Here is a 17,363-nt window from a genome sequence, read left to right as displayed (position 1 = left end):
AAATTTGGTATTGGAGTTTTGCATTGAAAGAGAAGAGAAAGACCTGTTTTGGGGGGCAGCGGTAAAGGGGAAAATGGAAGAAAAGTGTGATATCAAAGTCAGGAACATGCCAGCTTAACAGCAGACAGAGCATTCCCTGGCTCTCCAGAGCTGATGCTCTTCAGTTGACTACCCCATCCACTGCCAGCTTGCTCCAGAGATAATAAAGGCCAGGATCCCATTGAGCCACTTTCAATCATTTGAAATATGGACACCACTCAGAGAATTCTAGGCATAGCCACTCCAACTGTTCTGGAGAGATAGAGAGCATCCACAGGAGACACCCTTAGACTTGCGAGCAATCAGAGAAAGCAATGTGCTCATTAAAGACCTCACATCAACATCGACCGGTTTTCCACATTCCGCTAGGAGTCAAGGAGAAGTGAAATGTGGTCCACAACTAGAAGGTGGTTTGTATTCCATACATCAATGCCTCGCTTGAATTTGGCAGACCAACTAGCACAGGCCCTGAATGGCTCCTTTTATCAAGTGTCTGAACAGTTACTTGATCTAAGAGGTTTGTATACCTGCAGCCAGCAATGTAAACATCTGAGACAAATTACAAGGCAGTAGTAGTGTTACAGTGAAGGATGAAAGTGCACACAGGAAGGCAAACAAGCAGAGCATTACAACAGCTACTTAATGGCAAACACATTTATTAACATCAAGTGCAATGTTTGTAGGTTTCGCCCCCACTGCAACCTGCGGCAGATGCCAGCTACTTAAAAAGATGAAACAGTGCAGTGAATGAAATGGAGGGCTTGGGTGGTTTTTTTTTCGGTGTACACTGCCTGTGTTCTTGGCAACGGAACCAGCTCTTAGCTCTGTCTTGGAAGGAACAAAAGCCATGTTGGCACATAGTGCGCAACTTGATTTCACAGGGCCTCCTGGGAAGGATGTGCAGGAGGCGGTCTCTGAGTCCAGCAGGCACATTCTTGAATAAAACAGAGGAGGAGGAGAAGGGCTGGAAGGGAAGAGCAGACAAGGTTGCCACGCCGTACATGAGAAGCTTTTACCCACACTGCCCCAAAGTACTCAATGAAAGAAGCATTGAAGGTGAGCCAATCTACTTAGTGCGCGCTAGCTTCACAGCGCATTTCCCTGAACAATGTTCCTTTATTAACGACTCTTCTAATAGGATTTTTAGTGCAATTTTATGGACCGGAAGTGCACAGATCTTTTGAAACACAGGGAAACATAATAAAATAGTAAAAATGGATCAAAATTGGAAGTATTCAAATACTGCAAGAAGCAAGATTAGATTTTCCCCCCTTTTGCTTCCAAAGGAATCCTCAGCTAGTATAAATCAGTGAAGCTTTGACTTTGATGGAGCTGTGCCAAAGCTACACTAGTTGAGCATTCGCCCCATCATATGAGTGTGGTGACAAGTTTGGTGGGATGTTTACCAAGAACAATTATAAAAATGAAGGCATGCTACCGTGCAATACCAAACACATATAAAGATTTGTTTATAGTAGGGTTGGATGGCTCAGGGATTTGGTAGTAGGACAAAGAAACTTTAATCTCTGGGGCACTGGTATGCACCAAGACTGAAGAGAATTCATTGAGAAATTGTTGCCATGAACATCTAGTTCCACAGGTGTCCATGTCTCAGAAACATCTATTGCCATATACACCTTGCCTGTCAGCTCAGAAGAGATGTGAAGGGTAGAAGCATGGGGACTAATTTAGACTCTCTTGCAATGGTCCTGCAGGTGGAGATGGCCCACATTAATGGGATGAGATGCAGAAGACAGCATACTGCCAAAAGCAATACTCAGTCTATTTTACTGAGGACTAGAGATATCAGCTGTGTTAATCCAGGACCAACTTTAGAAGAATAGTTTGCAGAGCTGCTGGTCCATATTTCTATAAATAATTCTCATCCTCTTTGTCTCTCACTCTCTCATCTGTGCAATCTACCTACCCTATTCCCGTACATTCTACATCCCATTGATGACTTCATCTCTCTGCCAGCATAGAAAAATTTAGGAAAATTGCAATGCAAAAAAGAATTAACTTCACCAACCTCTAGTGGCAGAACTGCTTGGGTTTTCTTTGCAGATCAGCTACAAGGATCTCTCTTTTTTTTTTTTTTTTTTTTTTTTTTGTCTACAAGTGGATCAGATTTCGGCAAGGTCTTGAACTAGGAAGCAACTGAAAGCATGGGCAGTCCTGAAAAGGACAAACTGCTACAAAGCTGAAGTTACAACATAGCAGGATTTTGTTTTCCTAAAAAGCCATCTGTGTTTGCAATTTCCTGCTGGAATAGGTATGAGCAGCATCCAAAGCACATTAAAAGAACCTTTGGGTGGAAATGCACTTTTTTTTTTACTCCAATGGTGTCTCAGATTACGATTGGGATTGATCATTTAATTTAACCTCAGTGTGTTCACTCTCATGCCAAGAGTTAAATTAACCCTCACACTGGACATCAGGGCATGCTAGCACTCTATACCCTCTTGATGTCTCCACAGCAGCATATAGAAGTGGCAGTTGAGGGAGAAACCTTCCCCTTGTCTTCTTCACATTGGTACATCACTATGGGCCAAATTCTGCTGCCCGCCCTTATGATGTCCCTCACTTGGCAATGGATTAGCTACTCAAGGCATAAAAGCATACTCGATGGGAGTGAAAACACAAGAATTTGTCCCCAAATGAAAAATAATATTAGGCCCTCTAATCCAGAATGCATTAATAATAAAAACCAACAACAAATGTTATTCAGCAATAACCAGGGGTACCTCCAAGTAAGTTACATTTAAGTAATTACAGTTCCTGGTAGATCACATTCTCATTTGCTCTCCTAGTTTGAATCTTCTGCTTTTATTAAAAGCTCCCCTCTCACACACATTACTCACATAAGTAATCCATCCTCACCTAAATAACTCAATTTCCTTCAATGGGGCCAGTCATAAAAGTAAGCATTACTATGAGAAAGCTTTGCTTACACTTTTTTTAATGGAAGAAGACAGATCATGAAGTGGCAGTGATACCCCACTCCTTGATGGTTATAAGTGGTCTTCTGAATCCGTGTGAGAATCTGCGGCTGATTGAAAAGTGCAGCTGTTTCTGTGGATTGATACTTGGGTATCCCAAACAAAATTCAGACAGCTTTGGACAGTTTATGATGGTCGCTTCATTTTTTTTGTTGGCCTTTCATCCAGAGGTAGAAGGTTAAGTAGTTTGTACTCTGCTGAACCAAGTAATCCTATCAGAACTCACTGGCCATCCACTTACTTGTAGTTTTTCCTTGTCCAATTCTAGCTCCATTGAGCTGAATGGTGATTTTGGACTTCTATTTTTGTACCTGGTTCCTCTTAGTGGTCACGTGCTTTCTATTGTGCTGCAGCTGCTGTGTTGCGAAGGCTCCGATCTCTCCTTGGCAAGCCGTGAACAGCACATTTGCTGGCTCTTGTTAAAATAATCTCATTCTCTCACTGACTTCAATTGATTTATCATCATTTTATTTCAGATATAGGCTACCTAGCAATTGTCATATTTATTTCTAATCCGCTCTTTAAAATGGCATCATTCAGAGGTGCTTAACCACATTACTTAATTTTCGGTTTATATTGCTATTGATTTCTAATATTCTTCTCAAGATATGGCACATCACTCAATAAAGCATTCTGTTTACATAATAATTTTATCGGGTTGCTAACTATCTGAGACATTCCACCGGAGGATTGTGAATAAAATATTTGGGCTGGTTGCTAAGTGAGCGGATGGGGTTCATTTGCTGGCTATGGCGTGTGTTTACTGTTAAAGTAATTTGTGAGATAAAAATGAGTGTAAAATGTACTAGCAAGATGGATCTTTCACACACTGCCTTGGCTTTGTAAGGGAAGTTCTAGCTTCAGCTTTCCAAAAGGGAGGTGCCGAGGGGCAGGTGCTTCTTAGCTAACATGGGAAAAGTAGCCTTTGCCAAAATGCATGCTGGGAAAGGCATAAGGGCTATCAGGCAGCCAGAGCAGACCTAGACTGTGAAGAGCTGTTAGTTGTTCTTTCTAGTGAGGAGAGGTTCTGGAAAGGAACCAGACCTTTGATGGATGTCTAGAGAGAGCCTGGAATGGAATAATCAGGAAAAGGCTGGTGTGGGAGTAGTTTGCTGTGCACGGACTTGAAGAACAACTCTGTGAGAAACTCGGTTTAAACCAGACCTCAAATGTTGCTAGTGCTTGCAATTTACTAGAAATCTCACGAGATAAAGTTCTTTTCTTAAAGCCCCAGCTCCAGGTGTTTAGTTATTAAATGAGAATATCAACTTTTATTAAAATATTGGATATTTCTAGCCCTTTTGTTGGTAGAGAAAAGCTTGAAAATGTGACCTGAGTTGTACCCAAGCCTCAGAAACCACAAGACAAATTAAAAAGAACTCAACATGTATTCTTTTTAAATGTCATGGTATTTTATCCAATCTCGTGGGCTTTTCTGGGGAGGGAGGAAGGGGATTGACTCATGATTTTTTAAATACTTCAGATTAGCAATGCCAGATACATTTGAGACTTCAGTAGTGTTGTCACCGGATCAGAGCCCAGCAGGGGCAAGAACAGTTTGGAGTGGGGTGAAGAATCAGTTCTCCACACCATCCTACGAAAGCTCAATAACTGATGCTTGGTTTAAAAGAAAAAAATCTTTTGGTAATCATGAGAGTCAGTTAAAGTAGTTTACACGTGAAACCTTTAGTACAGGTTGCATCTCTATAAACCAGGACTCTATGGTCCAACAACTTCTGTAGTTCCAGGATCAGTGTCCCAGTGAGCTGTGGAGAGTGGGGGAACCCAGGAGCCTCGTGTGTGGCCAGGATCCAGGAAGGCCAGTGCATGGCCTACCTGGGCTGGGGAGGAATGGAAGGGGGACAGGAAGTCTGGACTGCCCGGGGAGTCAGGAGGCCTGGTGGGGCAAGGCTGACAACAGGGGGACCAGAAATGAGTTCCTCTGTTCCAGCAAAATCTCTCATCCAGCATCAGTCTGGTACTGAGGGTGCCAGACCAGGGAGGTCCAGCCTGTAGCTTCATGCCAGTTTGCATGAATTTGTCAAAAACAAAAAAATCTATTTGAGGTGAAGGTGATGCTTTCGGTGGTGAAGATAGGAGTATCTGTTTAACACATGCACTTGCTCCATAACAATCTAGAGAAATAATCCATAGAATGCCACTTGGAAACTTGCACTATTGTTAACATACTGAAACATGAAGTAGAGTCGAACATTTGCCAGCTTCTATCTTTTCCACATGCCATTCAACAATCCTCAGTTACTTGGTATATCTGTTTAAACCTGCACAACCAGTGACTCGACAGTATCCAGAGAGACCACCTTATTCTGAGCAAGAAAGAGGAATCCAAGTCAAATAAATTGAGAATTAACACCAACATTCAACACAAACTCATATTAAATCCAAATTCTCTTACAGTTAGTAGAAATGCTACAAAATGTACCCATGAGAGACTGATTTTTAAATATTTCTGCCTCACTGGAAGAAAGACAGTCCTGGAAACTTGCTGTCATGGTGGTTCCCCAAATTTTCAGTTGCCAATTTTCGTGTTGGAAATCTGGTCCAAAGTTTACGCTCTTCTAGTCAGAGAACAAACATCACCTGGGTGGAGTGCAGTCAAAACCATTCAAATGGCCAATCTGAATTTTGAACACTGAATACTCTCACAACTAGCAGTTGGTAAGCAATTCAAAGCCTGAAACATGTTAGCACCAAAGATTAGTTGAATAATTTCACACAACTAAATAACTTTGTAAAAGCTGTCTGACGGATTGTTTGCAAACAGAAAAAAAAAGGGGCAAAATACAAAAGATAAATTGTATGTAGAAGTTTTTGTTGAACTTTCCAGACCCATTATTGGCAGACTTGAAATTCTGATTGTTCCACTAAGACCCCACACGTTCACATGCTTATGCTAATTATGATGCGATTAACAATGCAGATAACCCAAGTTATTTCTACAGCTGGAATTCGATTGCGCGAGCCTTTAAATGACACATGGTCTTATGGCAAGTCAATGAAAAGCCACTTCCTCCAATAGAAATGACAAATTGTTGGAAATGTTAACTACTGTGAAGAGCATTTTGTTTATTTTGAATTAATGAGCAAGAACTTCAACTGTCATCATGAAAAACTGAACATGCAATTTTACCCTACTGATTTATAGGCACCTGCTTGATCATATGCATATACAAAATCCTAATTCTCATGCACATATGATCTAATGCTTTTGAGCTCAATATCATACATCTACTTTTGTGTGATATGGAAAACCAAGGGCAGAAATAACCACTATCTAACTAATGTGTCCTAGAACCACTGCTACTCTCACTGAAGTTGAGTCAAATTCCAACTGATTTCCTAGAGAATAAGGCTGAATCCAGTGATGGGACTCCTCAACTGGAATTATTCACTGTTCAAAAAGGGGAAGCGTTACATGGAAGACAATCAGTGCATAAGGGAATAGAGGATGAATATGAACAAAACTAAGAGAAGGTAAAGAAGCCAGAGAAGACAGAGCGTAAACAAGCCAATTACACCAGTTCTTGAACTAGAATCTTAAATAATGCATAAAGCAAGACAAGGACACACAGTGGAGCTAATGATTGCAAATACATGACTATACAATGCATAGCATTCCCATGGTATGGATGTTGTGAAGAAGACAGAATGTGAAAGAAGAGGAAACCAATTCAAATCAAATAGAATTAAAAAAAAAAAATCATAGCCAGACAAGTTTAAGAGAAAAAAAAATGAAACCTAAGGGAGACAAGCGATCAGCTGTAAGCTAGACAACCTATACAATAATTAGCATATTTCCTCAGTCTGTGAGCCCTATTAGTAGACAATCTTTGCAGCCATTTGTTTCGACTGTTATTCAGTTCATAACCCCCTCCTGTTGTGAGTTCCACACTCTCAGGTCCCAGATTGGTGGCTGCTCTCTTCAGCTTTTCATGTCACTTTAGCACTGGTGGGAGATGCCAGAGCAATAGCTGTGGACACTGGAGTTCTGAATACAACATCACAGACAGAACAGAACAGGGCCAGTACAAGTTTCTGATGTGCCTGCATTGCAGGTGGCTTCTACAAATGAAAGCACAGTGCAGTTTCTATGCCTGTCTGGCCTTGGCCTCACTGCAGAGGCTAGCAGGAAGCTTACAGCCTGTCAAAGGGTCACTTGTGGTTGCCCTAAACCTGCAATGATCTCTGGGCCAGTAGACTCCTTCAGCTGCACAGAGCCCTACCAAAGTCATTGGGGCCCCATCTGGTCATAGAGAACTGCATTCATTTAGCACATTGCAGGAGCAGGGGCCTGCAATACATTTGGAAGCTCAGTGTGGTCAGTCTGAAGGTGACAATCTACCCTTCCTTTTGCATCCTTCAAGCTCTCTACAGAAAGATTTTTTATGGGGAGGTGGAGTGAAACCATGAATGAACAGGGTTACTAAACCAACCCTCTGCCCCAGCAAATTCATCATTAAACATCAGAATCTCTCATACAAGGAGTTGAAAACCTGAGCAAAACCAATGTAGACATTGTCACAGCTAATGCTGCTGGCACAGGCCTCATATCTCAGCCCAAACAATCCTCGGTGATGCCTCGCCAAACGGGTGATTTAGCAGGTAAGGCACGGGGCTGGGAGACATGAGTTCCGTGTGTGGCTATTGCATAGACACAACATGTGACTTGGGGCAAGTTGCTTCCTTTCTGTGGTTCAATGTCTTGATCTATAAAATTCCTCCTCCCATGCAAGAGTTCCCAAGGCTAAGTGATCTGAGAGTTGTATACGGCCATTAAGTCCTCAGATCGAATGTGCTGTGTACCAGAAGGACCAGATATTATTTCATAACTTGATTTCTGCCTAGTGAGCACTATCTGAACGTGCCTTCTTGAAATGTCTTCACTAGAAAGACTGTTCTCTCTGTAAACAAATTTGCCCTTTGCTTTATTCATAAGCAAAGACAGTCTGACACGTCATAACCTGTCAATCAAACTTCAAACAGCCACTGCTAGTGCTATCATAGCAAAGTTAAATGTGACTGTAGACAGAAACATTCCAGGAATGAAAGTAGGAATCAAAGAGAAATCTTCTTGGCTTCTACTGTAAACAGAGCAGTCTTAAAGGGGTTACTACCTAGGCAAATCAAATCATTGTCAGACGAATGGTACACTGGATACATTCTCCTTTTTGAACGTTTGGGAACAATCCTCTCTGCAAGCAGAACACAAAGCGGCCTGGTGCTTCTCAGATGCATTTGTTATGCCCAAATTTCCTCAGTGGATAATTTTTACAGTCTGCCGGTCACTTGCAACAAGCTTTGGGGAACATTGACATTTCTCATGTGTGCTGTTTGAGTCTGTCAGTTGGGTATCGCATGTGGTATCAGTTCCATTCCCTGCCTGGAGCAACTTATGTAACATAGCCCACCTCTCCAGTTGCAAATTTTACAATTAACACACAACTCACCATTTGCATTCTGTTGGTTGGTTATGCATGGCACATCATCATCAATTCATACGTGTTGGGCCTGATTTACCATTGTACCTTGTGCAATCTAGCAACCTATACCTGTGTAAAATAAGTGCATGAGCACTAGTCCTGTACATTAGTTTTATTACATTTCTGTTACTTGGGGTACGTCTAGACTACCGCGTTTTGTCGACGGAAGTTTTGTCGACAGATACTGTCGACAAAACTTCCGTCGACAAAGAGCGTCCAGACACATTGAGTTCTGTCGACAAAGCAAGCTGCTTTGTTGACAGAACTTCGTAGTCTGGACGCAATGTTACAGGCAATAACACCTGTCGACAGAGTTCTGTCGACAGAAGGTGTTATGCCTCGTAAAATGAGGTATACCAGCATCGACAAAACTGCTGAGTTCTGTCGACGTTATGTCGACAGAATTCAGCGGTAGTGTAGACGCTGCCATAGTTTTGTCGACAAAAGTCCACTTTTGTCGACAAAACTAGGTAGTCTAGACACACCCTTGGATTTAAAATAACAAAGATGTCTATCCAAGGCCCTACACATAATTAATTATCTGCTGGATATGATTACCTTTAATCTCAGCACTATTAAAGTCTTTAGTTCTACAGGAAATCAGCCAGCCAGCTTCCTATCCCCTTCATCCTCAAAGAAGATAACTCAGCTCTTTCTAAAGCCCTTCTCAAACAGATGCAGGCTATTTCCGAGCAAGGGGGAGAGAACAAGTTCTAGAACCCTCATGGAGAACACCCTACTACACACCCTCTTTTTATAATGAGGAGGACCCCATGTAAGCACCCCACTTGATGTTGCCAACCAGGGCCTGCTGTACAAGGAGACACAAGGACCAGCATCCTCTCTGTGCCTCAGGTTTCCCTGAAGGGGCTTGACAGAGAAGCAACTCTGCTGACTGCATCCGTGGCAGTATGGCCCAGTAAGAGAGGAGATCCTTCAGGTGGGCTGGTTCCAGGTCATTTAGATCATAACCAAACACTTTGAGCTCCCCACCAGGACCAATGGGAAGCCAGTACAGATCCCACAGCATGGAGGCCATGCACTCCCAGGAAAATGACCTTCTCAGTAAGCAAGTTGCTGCATTCTGCACCAGTTTTTGCCACAAAATGTTTTTAAGGTGTAGCATCACCTAGAACATGTTGCAACAGCCTCATCTAGAGGTGACAGACAACAGTGACATGGTCTGCATTCAAAAGAAGGGTTGCAACTGCCTAGGCAGACAGAGGTGGTGAAAAGCTAAGTCACTGCTATAATACCAATTCTCCAAGGGTATATCTACACTACAAAGTTAATTCAAAATAACAGCCGTTATTTCGAATTAATTTGAATAGCAATTATACATGCAAACCACTATTTCAAATTTAATTCGAAATAGTGGAGTGCTTAATTTGAATTTCGTAAACCTCATTCTACGAGGAGTAAAGCCAAATTTGAAATAGCTATTTCGAATTAAGTGCTGTGTAGACACTTAATTCGAAATAGGGGGCCGCCAGCCCTTCCCAGGGAGCCTTGGTGGCCACTCTGGGCACAACCAGGAAAACTTACTCTCCTCTCCCCCAACCCTCGAACCATTAAAGGGGTAGACTCTGGCCACAGTGCCTATATCAGCTCCAAGCCTGCAAGCCCAGAGCCAGCAGTGGCCCCTGGGGCCCCTGACCCAGTGGTCCCAAAACATGAGCCAGCAAGCCACTGGCAGCCAACCCTCCACCACTCCCCAGGAGCAGTCTACCAGCTCCCAGGAGCCTGACAGGGACTGGAGAAGGCGGGCTTCTTCCTGGTCCAGGGTGGAGATCATGGACCTTATTCAGGGTTGGGGGGGATACCTCCAACGTCCATGATCTCCGTACTAGATGGAGGATAGCTGCCAGCCTGGCCACCAAAGGCCACATGCGAACCCAGGAGCAGGTCTGCATGACAATCAAGTTGGTCTAGTAAGACCCCCAACCCTGAGCTTCCCCTCCCCCTTCTTTCCCTTGCTTCCCCCTTCCAGCTCCCTCCTCCCAGGTTTCCCTCTCTCCTCTCCCACCCTCTCTTCTCCCCTCTCCCACCTCCTTTCCCCAGTCTCCCCAGAGTTTCATCCTCCCCCAGTTTTGTTAAATAAAGACAGTTTTGTGTTTATGAAAAAACGTGCCTTTTATTTGACATCAGGAAGGAGGGCTAGGGAGGTGTAAGTGGAAGGACATGAGGGAGGAATGGGGCATGAACCCCCGGTGGGGAGGACCAGGGTGGCTCTGAGGGCTCCTCAGGGTAGACGCTCTCTCGCAGTGCCCCATGGATCCTGACAGCCTCCCCAATGGACCCCCCCCGGATGTCAGCTGCAGCAAGTGCAGCTGGGCTGATGGCAACGACCCCATGAGATGCACCGGTGTGTCCAGGGGCAGCTCTGGCTCCATGTGGCCGAGTGCTGTGGTGTGCTGAGTGCAGGCATTCAGGGCACTCCAAGATAGGACTGCTTTGCTGTCCCTCATTGAGATAGACAAGCAAGCGGGGAACCCTGAGAACTGTCTGTCCGGGGTGGGGGTAGGGTCCCTTTAAGCACGGAGCTCAGTTAGCCTCAGGCAGCAGCCCCACACACTAAGTCCTAACCTGATGCCCTGCCGGCACTGGTTTTGGCCAGGCTTAACTTTGGTTCAGGGTCCACTCAGTGTGGACGCGCTATTTCAAAATAGCAAAATGCTATTTTGAAATAGTTTTTGGTAGAGATGAGTTATTTTGAATTAGCTTAATTCGAATTAACTATTTTGTATTAAGTTAACACGAATTAACGCTGTAGTGTAGACATACTCCAACAGCATCTGAGGTCTAAAATCACCCCTGTGCTTTGAACGCTTAACAAAGGGGAGACAGACTCCTTCAACCAAAAGGGCTGTATCACCTTTGCTGTCTCCTCCTCAGCTGTACAGGGGTTGAGTTTCTGCCAGCAAACTTTCATCCATCTTGAGGGTGTTAGGCACCTCAATTTGGATTGAGACATCTAACACATGGGGACCTATGTTTGAAAAATCTGGCCATTATTATTAGTGTTGTGTCTCACCACAGTCATCTGCCTAAGCTGTATCTATTTCTATCCGCCTACTTGGCAGTCAGATGCCCCAGTGGATAATGCTCCGAATTGCTCTTCAGAACCCCTGGCCTCTATTCCTGCTACTGTTCTTGGCTTGCTGGGTGATCATGGGAAACTACTTAATAGCTCCGTGCCTCAGTTTCCCCCTTTGTAAAATAGAGAAAATTGGCTTTACTACCCTTTTTAAAGCACTTTGACATCTATGGATGAAGAGTGGCATAGAAGAATTAGATAACTTTATTTCTTTTAATCTTTCCTCAGTCATTCCTAACCTTTTTTTTATTTCCTCTCTGAATTCCATCTAACTTATCAATGTATGTTTAGTGTTGACATGCCCAGAAAGCTAACCATTGAGGTACAAGAAGCATCACATCAAAAATCCTACACCCAAGAGATGATCAATTTCCCTGGTCTGTAATGGGATGCCTTTTCGAATGTGGTCCGAAAATATAAACCCCACTGCCAGCTGACAGATTAAATATGAAGAATTAGGTCATGACCAAAGCATACAGAGAGAATGGGGGGAAGCAAGCAAGAAGGAATGAAAAAAATCCCCAAATGAACAACTCAGAAATAAAGGTCACTGGACGTAAAGGGATGATTTGGCACACAACAAAGAATATGAAAGATGAGGAGACTGAAAAAAGAAGTGGCAGAGAATTTAAGAATCATGCAGAATATGAAAAGCAAAAGAAAAAAATCACTGTCATGCCAAGACCCATAGCAGAGATGCAACTGTTCTTATCTGCACTTCAGGCCATGAAATAATTCTTTTTAAATTTTCTCTCTTTAATCCTGTCAATTGGAGCTGTCGCTATGGATGTAATAGCAAGTATCCCCATCATAGTATCAAAGACTCTTCACGAACACTCATTGAAATGGTCTCAACGGCTGCTCACTGTGGGTAGTACATTTACATTTTCTCGTGCAATGTCGCAGCTCCCCTTTCGTCAGGTATCAAGCCTCCATTTCACGCTCTGCTTGTAAAATTATTAACAGCTGGCCTAACATGCAATCCAACTGGAGTCTGGTTTGCTAGACTAAGACAATGCTTAATACGGTTGTTTCCTAGCCTCTCAAATACCGGTCTCCTTCACATTTTGCTATGATCAGAACTGGCCTTTAAGCACAAAGCAAGGAATGGAGTTTTGGGCAGAGGTGAGCCTGCACCCAAGACCTCCGAGCTGAACGATTTCCAACTTGGGGGGGGGGGGTGTATAAAATCCAACCTCCGACCCAAATTTTGCAAATGTCCTTTTTCTAATAGGCCCAATGAACACTGGACACTGGAAGCCTGAACACCTGAAGCCCGATTTCCTTGTATAGTAAGTCCCCTTTCCCCCCACATTGTCAGTGGAAAGTAGGTGAAAGTCAGAGCTGGTTGGAAATTCTCTAATGCAATTGTCTTGGAAGAGGCAGGTGAGTCCAAATCAAAATGCTTCTAGTAGGACCCAGGTAGGGCTCAGCTGGAACCGTGCCTGACATGCAGGTTTTGAAAGACTCCTCACTGACACATACTAGAAAGAGCTGCCAGCATTCATAAGTGCTTGCCAGGGTGGCTTCCTGCCAGCTCACCCCTTTGTCTTCTTGGCAGCCCTTTTGGGTGGCTGATGAGGAGCAGAGACCCTGGATGCTCAGCTGAGATTCCCAGGGCTTGCAGTGTCAAACTCTGTAATATTTACTGGCTTGAAAAGCCAGTTTCCATTGCCAGCATGGTGCAAAGAGGTCTTCATGTAAATGAGACTAATGTCCCCTCCATTTCTGTGAGGGATAAAAATCCGTATTGCCTCATGAAGCTATCAAACTTTTCCAGGTTTCCCCTCACTCATTAAGAAGAGAGGCAGCAGTTCAGTGTTTCACTATAAAGACCCAGGCAGGATCTTACATCCCATCTCAATTCCATGAAGAATCCTGGCAGAAAAAGGAGGAGCTGGATTTAAGATGAGCCAAACCATTTCAGTGAGAATCCAGAAACTCCCAACTTTGGCCTTCAAGTCAACGGTCTATTTAGCTTGCCTGACCTCTCAGTAGGTGCTAAGTGCTTAGGTTGCAAGTTAACAAAAGATACAGTAGGATGAGCACTAAACACTGTACTAATGACACATTTAGTTCAAAACACCCTTTGGAAATGATGCACTTGCTGTTGCCTGAAAGCCTACTCATGGCAGGTAAGAGGTATGGATCTGTGTTTACTTGCTAGCATAAACACCTGAGTTTTGCATTGACTTTCTTTTACTTACCGCTACTTTCCAGCTGTATTAACACTGCAAGGCCAGTTGATCTGATCATAGTAAGAGCAGTTTATATGCCTTACACAGTGTTTGTCTTCAGCGATCCGTTATGTACATTATTACATGGTAGTTTTTTCACTTGTATGCGGGGCAATGAACAATGAACGGGAGAAAAAGGGCAGGAACTGGGGAAGGTAGCTAGGGGCTGTCTTCCAAATACCACACCAGATGGGCGGTAAATCCTGCCAGCTGTGGGCAGCCCTGCGAATATTTCAGGGCCTCCCTCAGCTCAGAATCAAGAGGGCACAAAAATAACAAATATATGTTGCTTCTGTCCGTTCTCTGGACTAAGGCTGTGTTGCACCTTATGGTTCATCCATCTTTGGAGCTGGAGGTGTAGTTTCCAGCTCAGGAAGACATACCCTTGATGGCTCCATCTGACCTGAACTAGCCCTCCCCCCCCAAAGTATGTAACTAGGGTCTTGGATGGGTACCTTCTTGAGATGGCTAACACCTCCTACTTCTTGCACTGCTGTGGCTAGTGCACCTGCTGGATCAGAGTTGGTGCAGGTATGACCCCTCCTGCTAGAAATGACATGTCCCACTTAAAGTATGGAAAAGCCGTTGGCAGCGGAGCACAAAATCCCAATCAGTATCCCCAGCATGGGCATGATGTGTCTGTAGGCATTTCTGATGTATTGCTGTTATTGCCCTTATTCCTTTGTATTCAAGCAGCACCCAGGACCCCCACTCAGGGACCATGCCCCATTATGCTAGGTAGTGTGCAAAGACAGAGTAACACCACTGTTCCTGTCCTAATTTCCAGTGTTCTCCCTTGACGGCCAATTTGGCACATGTCTGTTTCCACTAGTTCTGTGTCACTTGAAGGGTTTCTGCAAAACTGAAAGGCGGCAGCGATTGCCTAATACTGTCATGTCACACGATGCGTTGCTTTTTAAAGCTAGTGTGCACTGTGAAAACATTGTGGCTCTCTTGGTCCCAGACCATCTGTAACGTGGAAGAGTTTCAGGAACAGCATTGCACATTAGAAATGAGAAAAAAGCAAATTTCGCCCACTTTGGACCTCCTCACGCGAAGGATTGTTCCCCACATATTCTCCAGTGAGTTGTCCTCGTTTAGTTTTAAATAATCAAGCACGGGGGGTTCAGGTGGGAGGGTAAACCAGCTAAAGCACTTAGGGCAGCATTTTACTCGACAGCAACAGAATGTGTCTTATTAAGGATTTGACTGCCTTAAAATGAAGGCTCTAACAAAGCATCCCAAATAGACCTTACTGGACTCGGCTGACAATTAACCTGAACCCTGGAGAGAAGGAGAAATGCATCCCACCCAAGAATCAGAGAGAACTGGTCTCTCCGTCTCTCTTTCTTTCTCTCCCCCCATCCCTCCCACCCCATCCAACCTTCCCAACTATAGAGGAACCAAAAGAGAAACTGCCTGTGCAAGAAAGGAGCCAGTTGTTGGGCGTGAGGTGGTCACCACTCTCCTACTACCCAAAAATAGTTTGTCCTCTTCTTCCTTCCCCTTCCCCCCACTTCTATTTGCCTGTTTGTCTGTGTGTGGGTGTCATCTCACAAAAGCTAAGCTGAGAAATCTGGGTTAAAAGCTAGCTAATATTCTCCATCCTAGACAGAGTTATCATTAATTTTATCCTACGTGCCGATGTTTAATGGGAGAGGCGGATCGTTTGAATTAGCCAAGCCTCCTGTGGTGCAAGGCCAGAGATGGTAGAGCAATAATGACTTGCGATGCCATGAGGCCTATTATACCTGATTACCATTCCAAAGTGGTCGAGTAACTGGGCACTATCAAAGCACGTGGTCCTTGTGCCCGGCATCGGAAACGGACTGGCATGATGGGGTTGTACCCATGCTTTGTCACAAGGAGCTCTCTAGATGTACTGGCTCACTGGCTGCTCACCTTCCTCGTCAGGTTGGAAACTTGATTATGTGGTAGAATGGAAAGTACAACCAAAGGGCAAATGCCTATGAATGAAGGGACTTGCCGCTCCTTTTCCAGAGGTTCTCTGCTTTCCATTGGCTGTTCAAAGGCAGATGGGAGCTAATCACCTTCTTATTTCCTCCCCTCAGTTTAAACCTGGTCCTTAGAGCCTCTTGCTCCTTTTTTTAGCTGTGCCACCATTTCTTCCCTAACTATGTATTTAGGATGCTGGGGGTCTGGTCAATTCTCTTTCTTGGAGTTAGGAAGGGTTTTTCCCATGGGGACAAACTGTCAGAGGCCTAGTGGTTCCCCCCCCCCCCTTTCTCAGTTTGGAAGCACTGTTCAGTTAGTAGAAGCTAATGTTCACTGTGATTTGAAGCCAAATAGGGCCAGTTCCGGAGTTATGAGACCTGGGATCTCGTTGATGTGCCCTGTGGGTGAAGGAGAGTTCTGCTGTCTTCGTAGACTAAAACGACCCTTTTTGTACCACCTTCCCCCTTTGCAGAAGGAAGAGTGAGATGCTTTAGAAGAGTGAGCTGACTGCTAGAGGTAGTCTGAAGAGATTCTACCCTGAGTTACATATTATATTGTGGTAGCCCTGTGACCTACTTCACTGGACCCACTCAAATGGTTGGTATTGGGGCATCAGGTTGGAGATTCCATTTCCAGTGCGAAGTTAATCAAAGTACAGCTTGCCACGTAAACTCATCCTTGTGTCTATCTTTGACCCAGACTGAAAGGTCCACATCATACGTGGCTATGAAGAAGCTAAGTTTGAAAGCATGAGAAAAAAACCCTGAAATCTTTAGTCTCTAAAGAACATCCAATCAACCCACACACTACTATGTTTTACCATTGGTCAGCGGGTGAGTTTTGGCAACTGCTGTGGCTCTTTGCACTGAAGGATGAGTCTCAATATTATGAGCAAAAGACAGAGTGTTAAAATTGTTTTGGCACTCTCAAATTAGCAATGGAAGTCAAAACCAAGGATCACATACTGCTTAAATCATAGGTTCCCAAACTGGGAGACATGCCTCCCTGCGGGGGGAGGGGGGGGAAATTCCAGGGGTAATGCAAGGTGACCCAGCTCCCCCTGTCAATCCCGCTCTCCCCTCCCCCAAGAAAGAGCCCGGTCCATCCGGTAAAAAAATTCAGAAAATACCATGTGAAATATCTGGTATTTTCTGTTTTTCCTGGCTCAGACATCCGTTAGAACACACACAGCTCAGGCTGGCTGGGGGAGGATGGAGCATCCCAGGGAGACTTCAAAATGGCCACCTTAAAAGGGTAATGCCTGCTCTGCTCTTAAAACTGCAACTTTTTTTTTTTTTTTTTTGGTCAACAACTTTTCCCCTGGAGTACCAGCACCTTTTTTTACACTGGTCCCAGGAATTAAAGGGGCTGCAACTGTTTTGCAGCCCCAGTTAGTTCCTTTATTTTTCTCAACAAGTTTTGATGCTATTTTGGGGGGGGGGGAGAGAGCGTGAGGGTTTCTCAAAAATCAAAAAGGAGGCATGATGCCAAAAAGTTTGGGAACCACTGGAAATAAATACACAAAATATACTCA

The 17,363-nt window shown here is 44.1% G+C and overlaps 1 long non-coding RNA gene across 2 annotated transcripts in view; it reads right to left on the bottom strand.

Annotated features, from left to right (window-relative positions):
* LOC112544317 (uncharacterized) overlaps positions 1–17,363 on the bottom strand; it is a 289,095-nt gene that overhangs the window by 188,322 nt on the left and 83,410 nt on the right. The gene's annotated exons all lie outside the window — the stretch shown is intronic.

Source organism: Pelodiscus sinensis, chromosome 8 (assembly GCF_049634645.1).
Source record: "Pelodiscus sinensis isolate JC-2024 chromosome 8, ASM4963464v1, whole genome shotgun sequence".
In the NCBI taxonomy this organism is placed as follows: domain Eukaryota; kingdom Metazoa; phylum Chordata; order Testudines; family Trionychidae; genus Pelodiscus; species Pelodiscus sinensis.
Note: the sequence above shows the minus strand (reverse complement) of the source record. Positions and strands in the feature narration are given on the sequence as shown.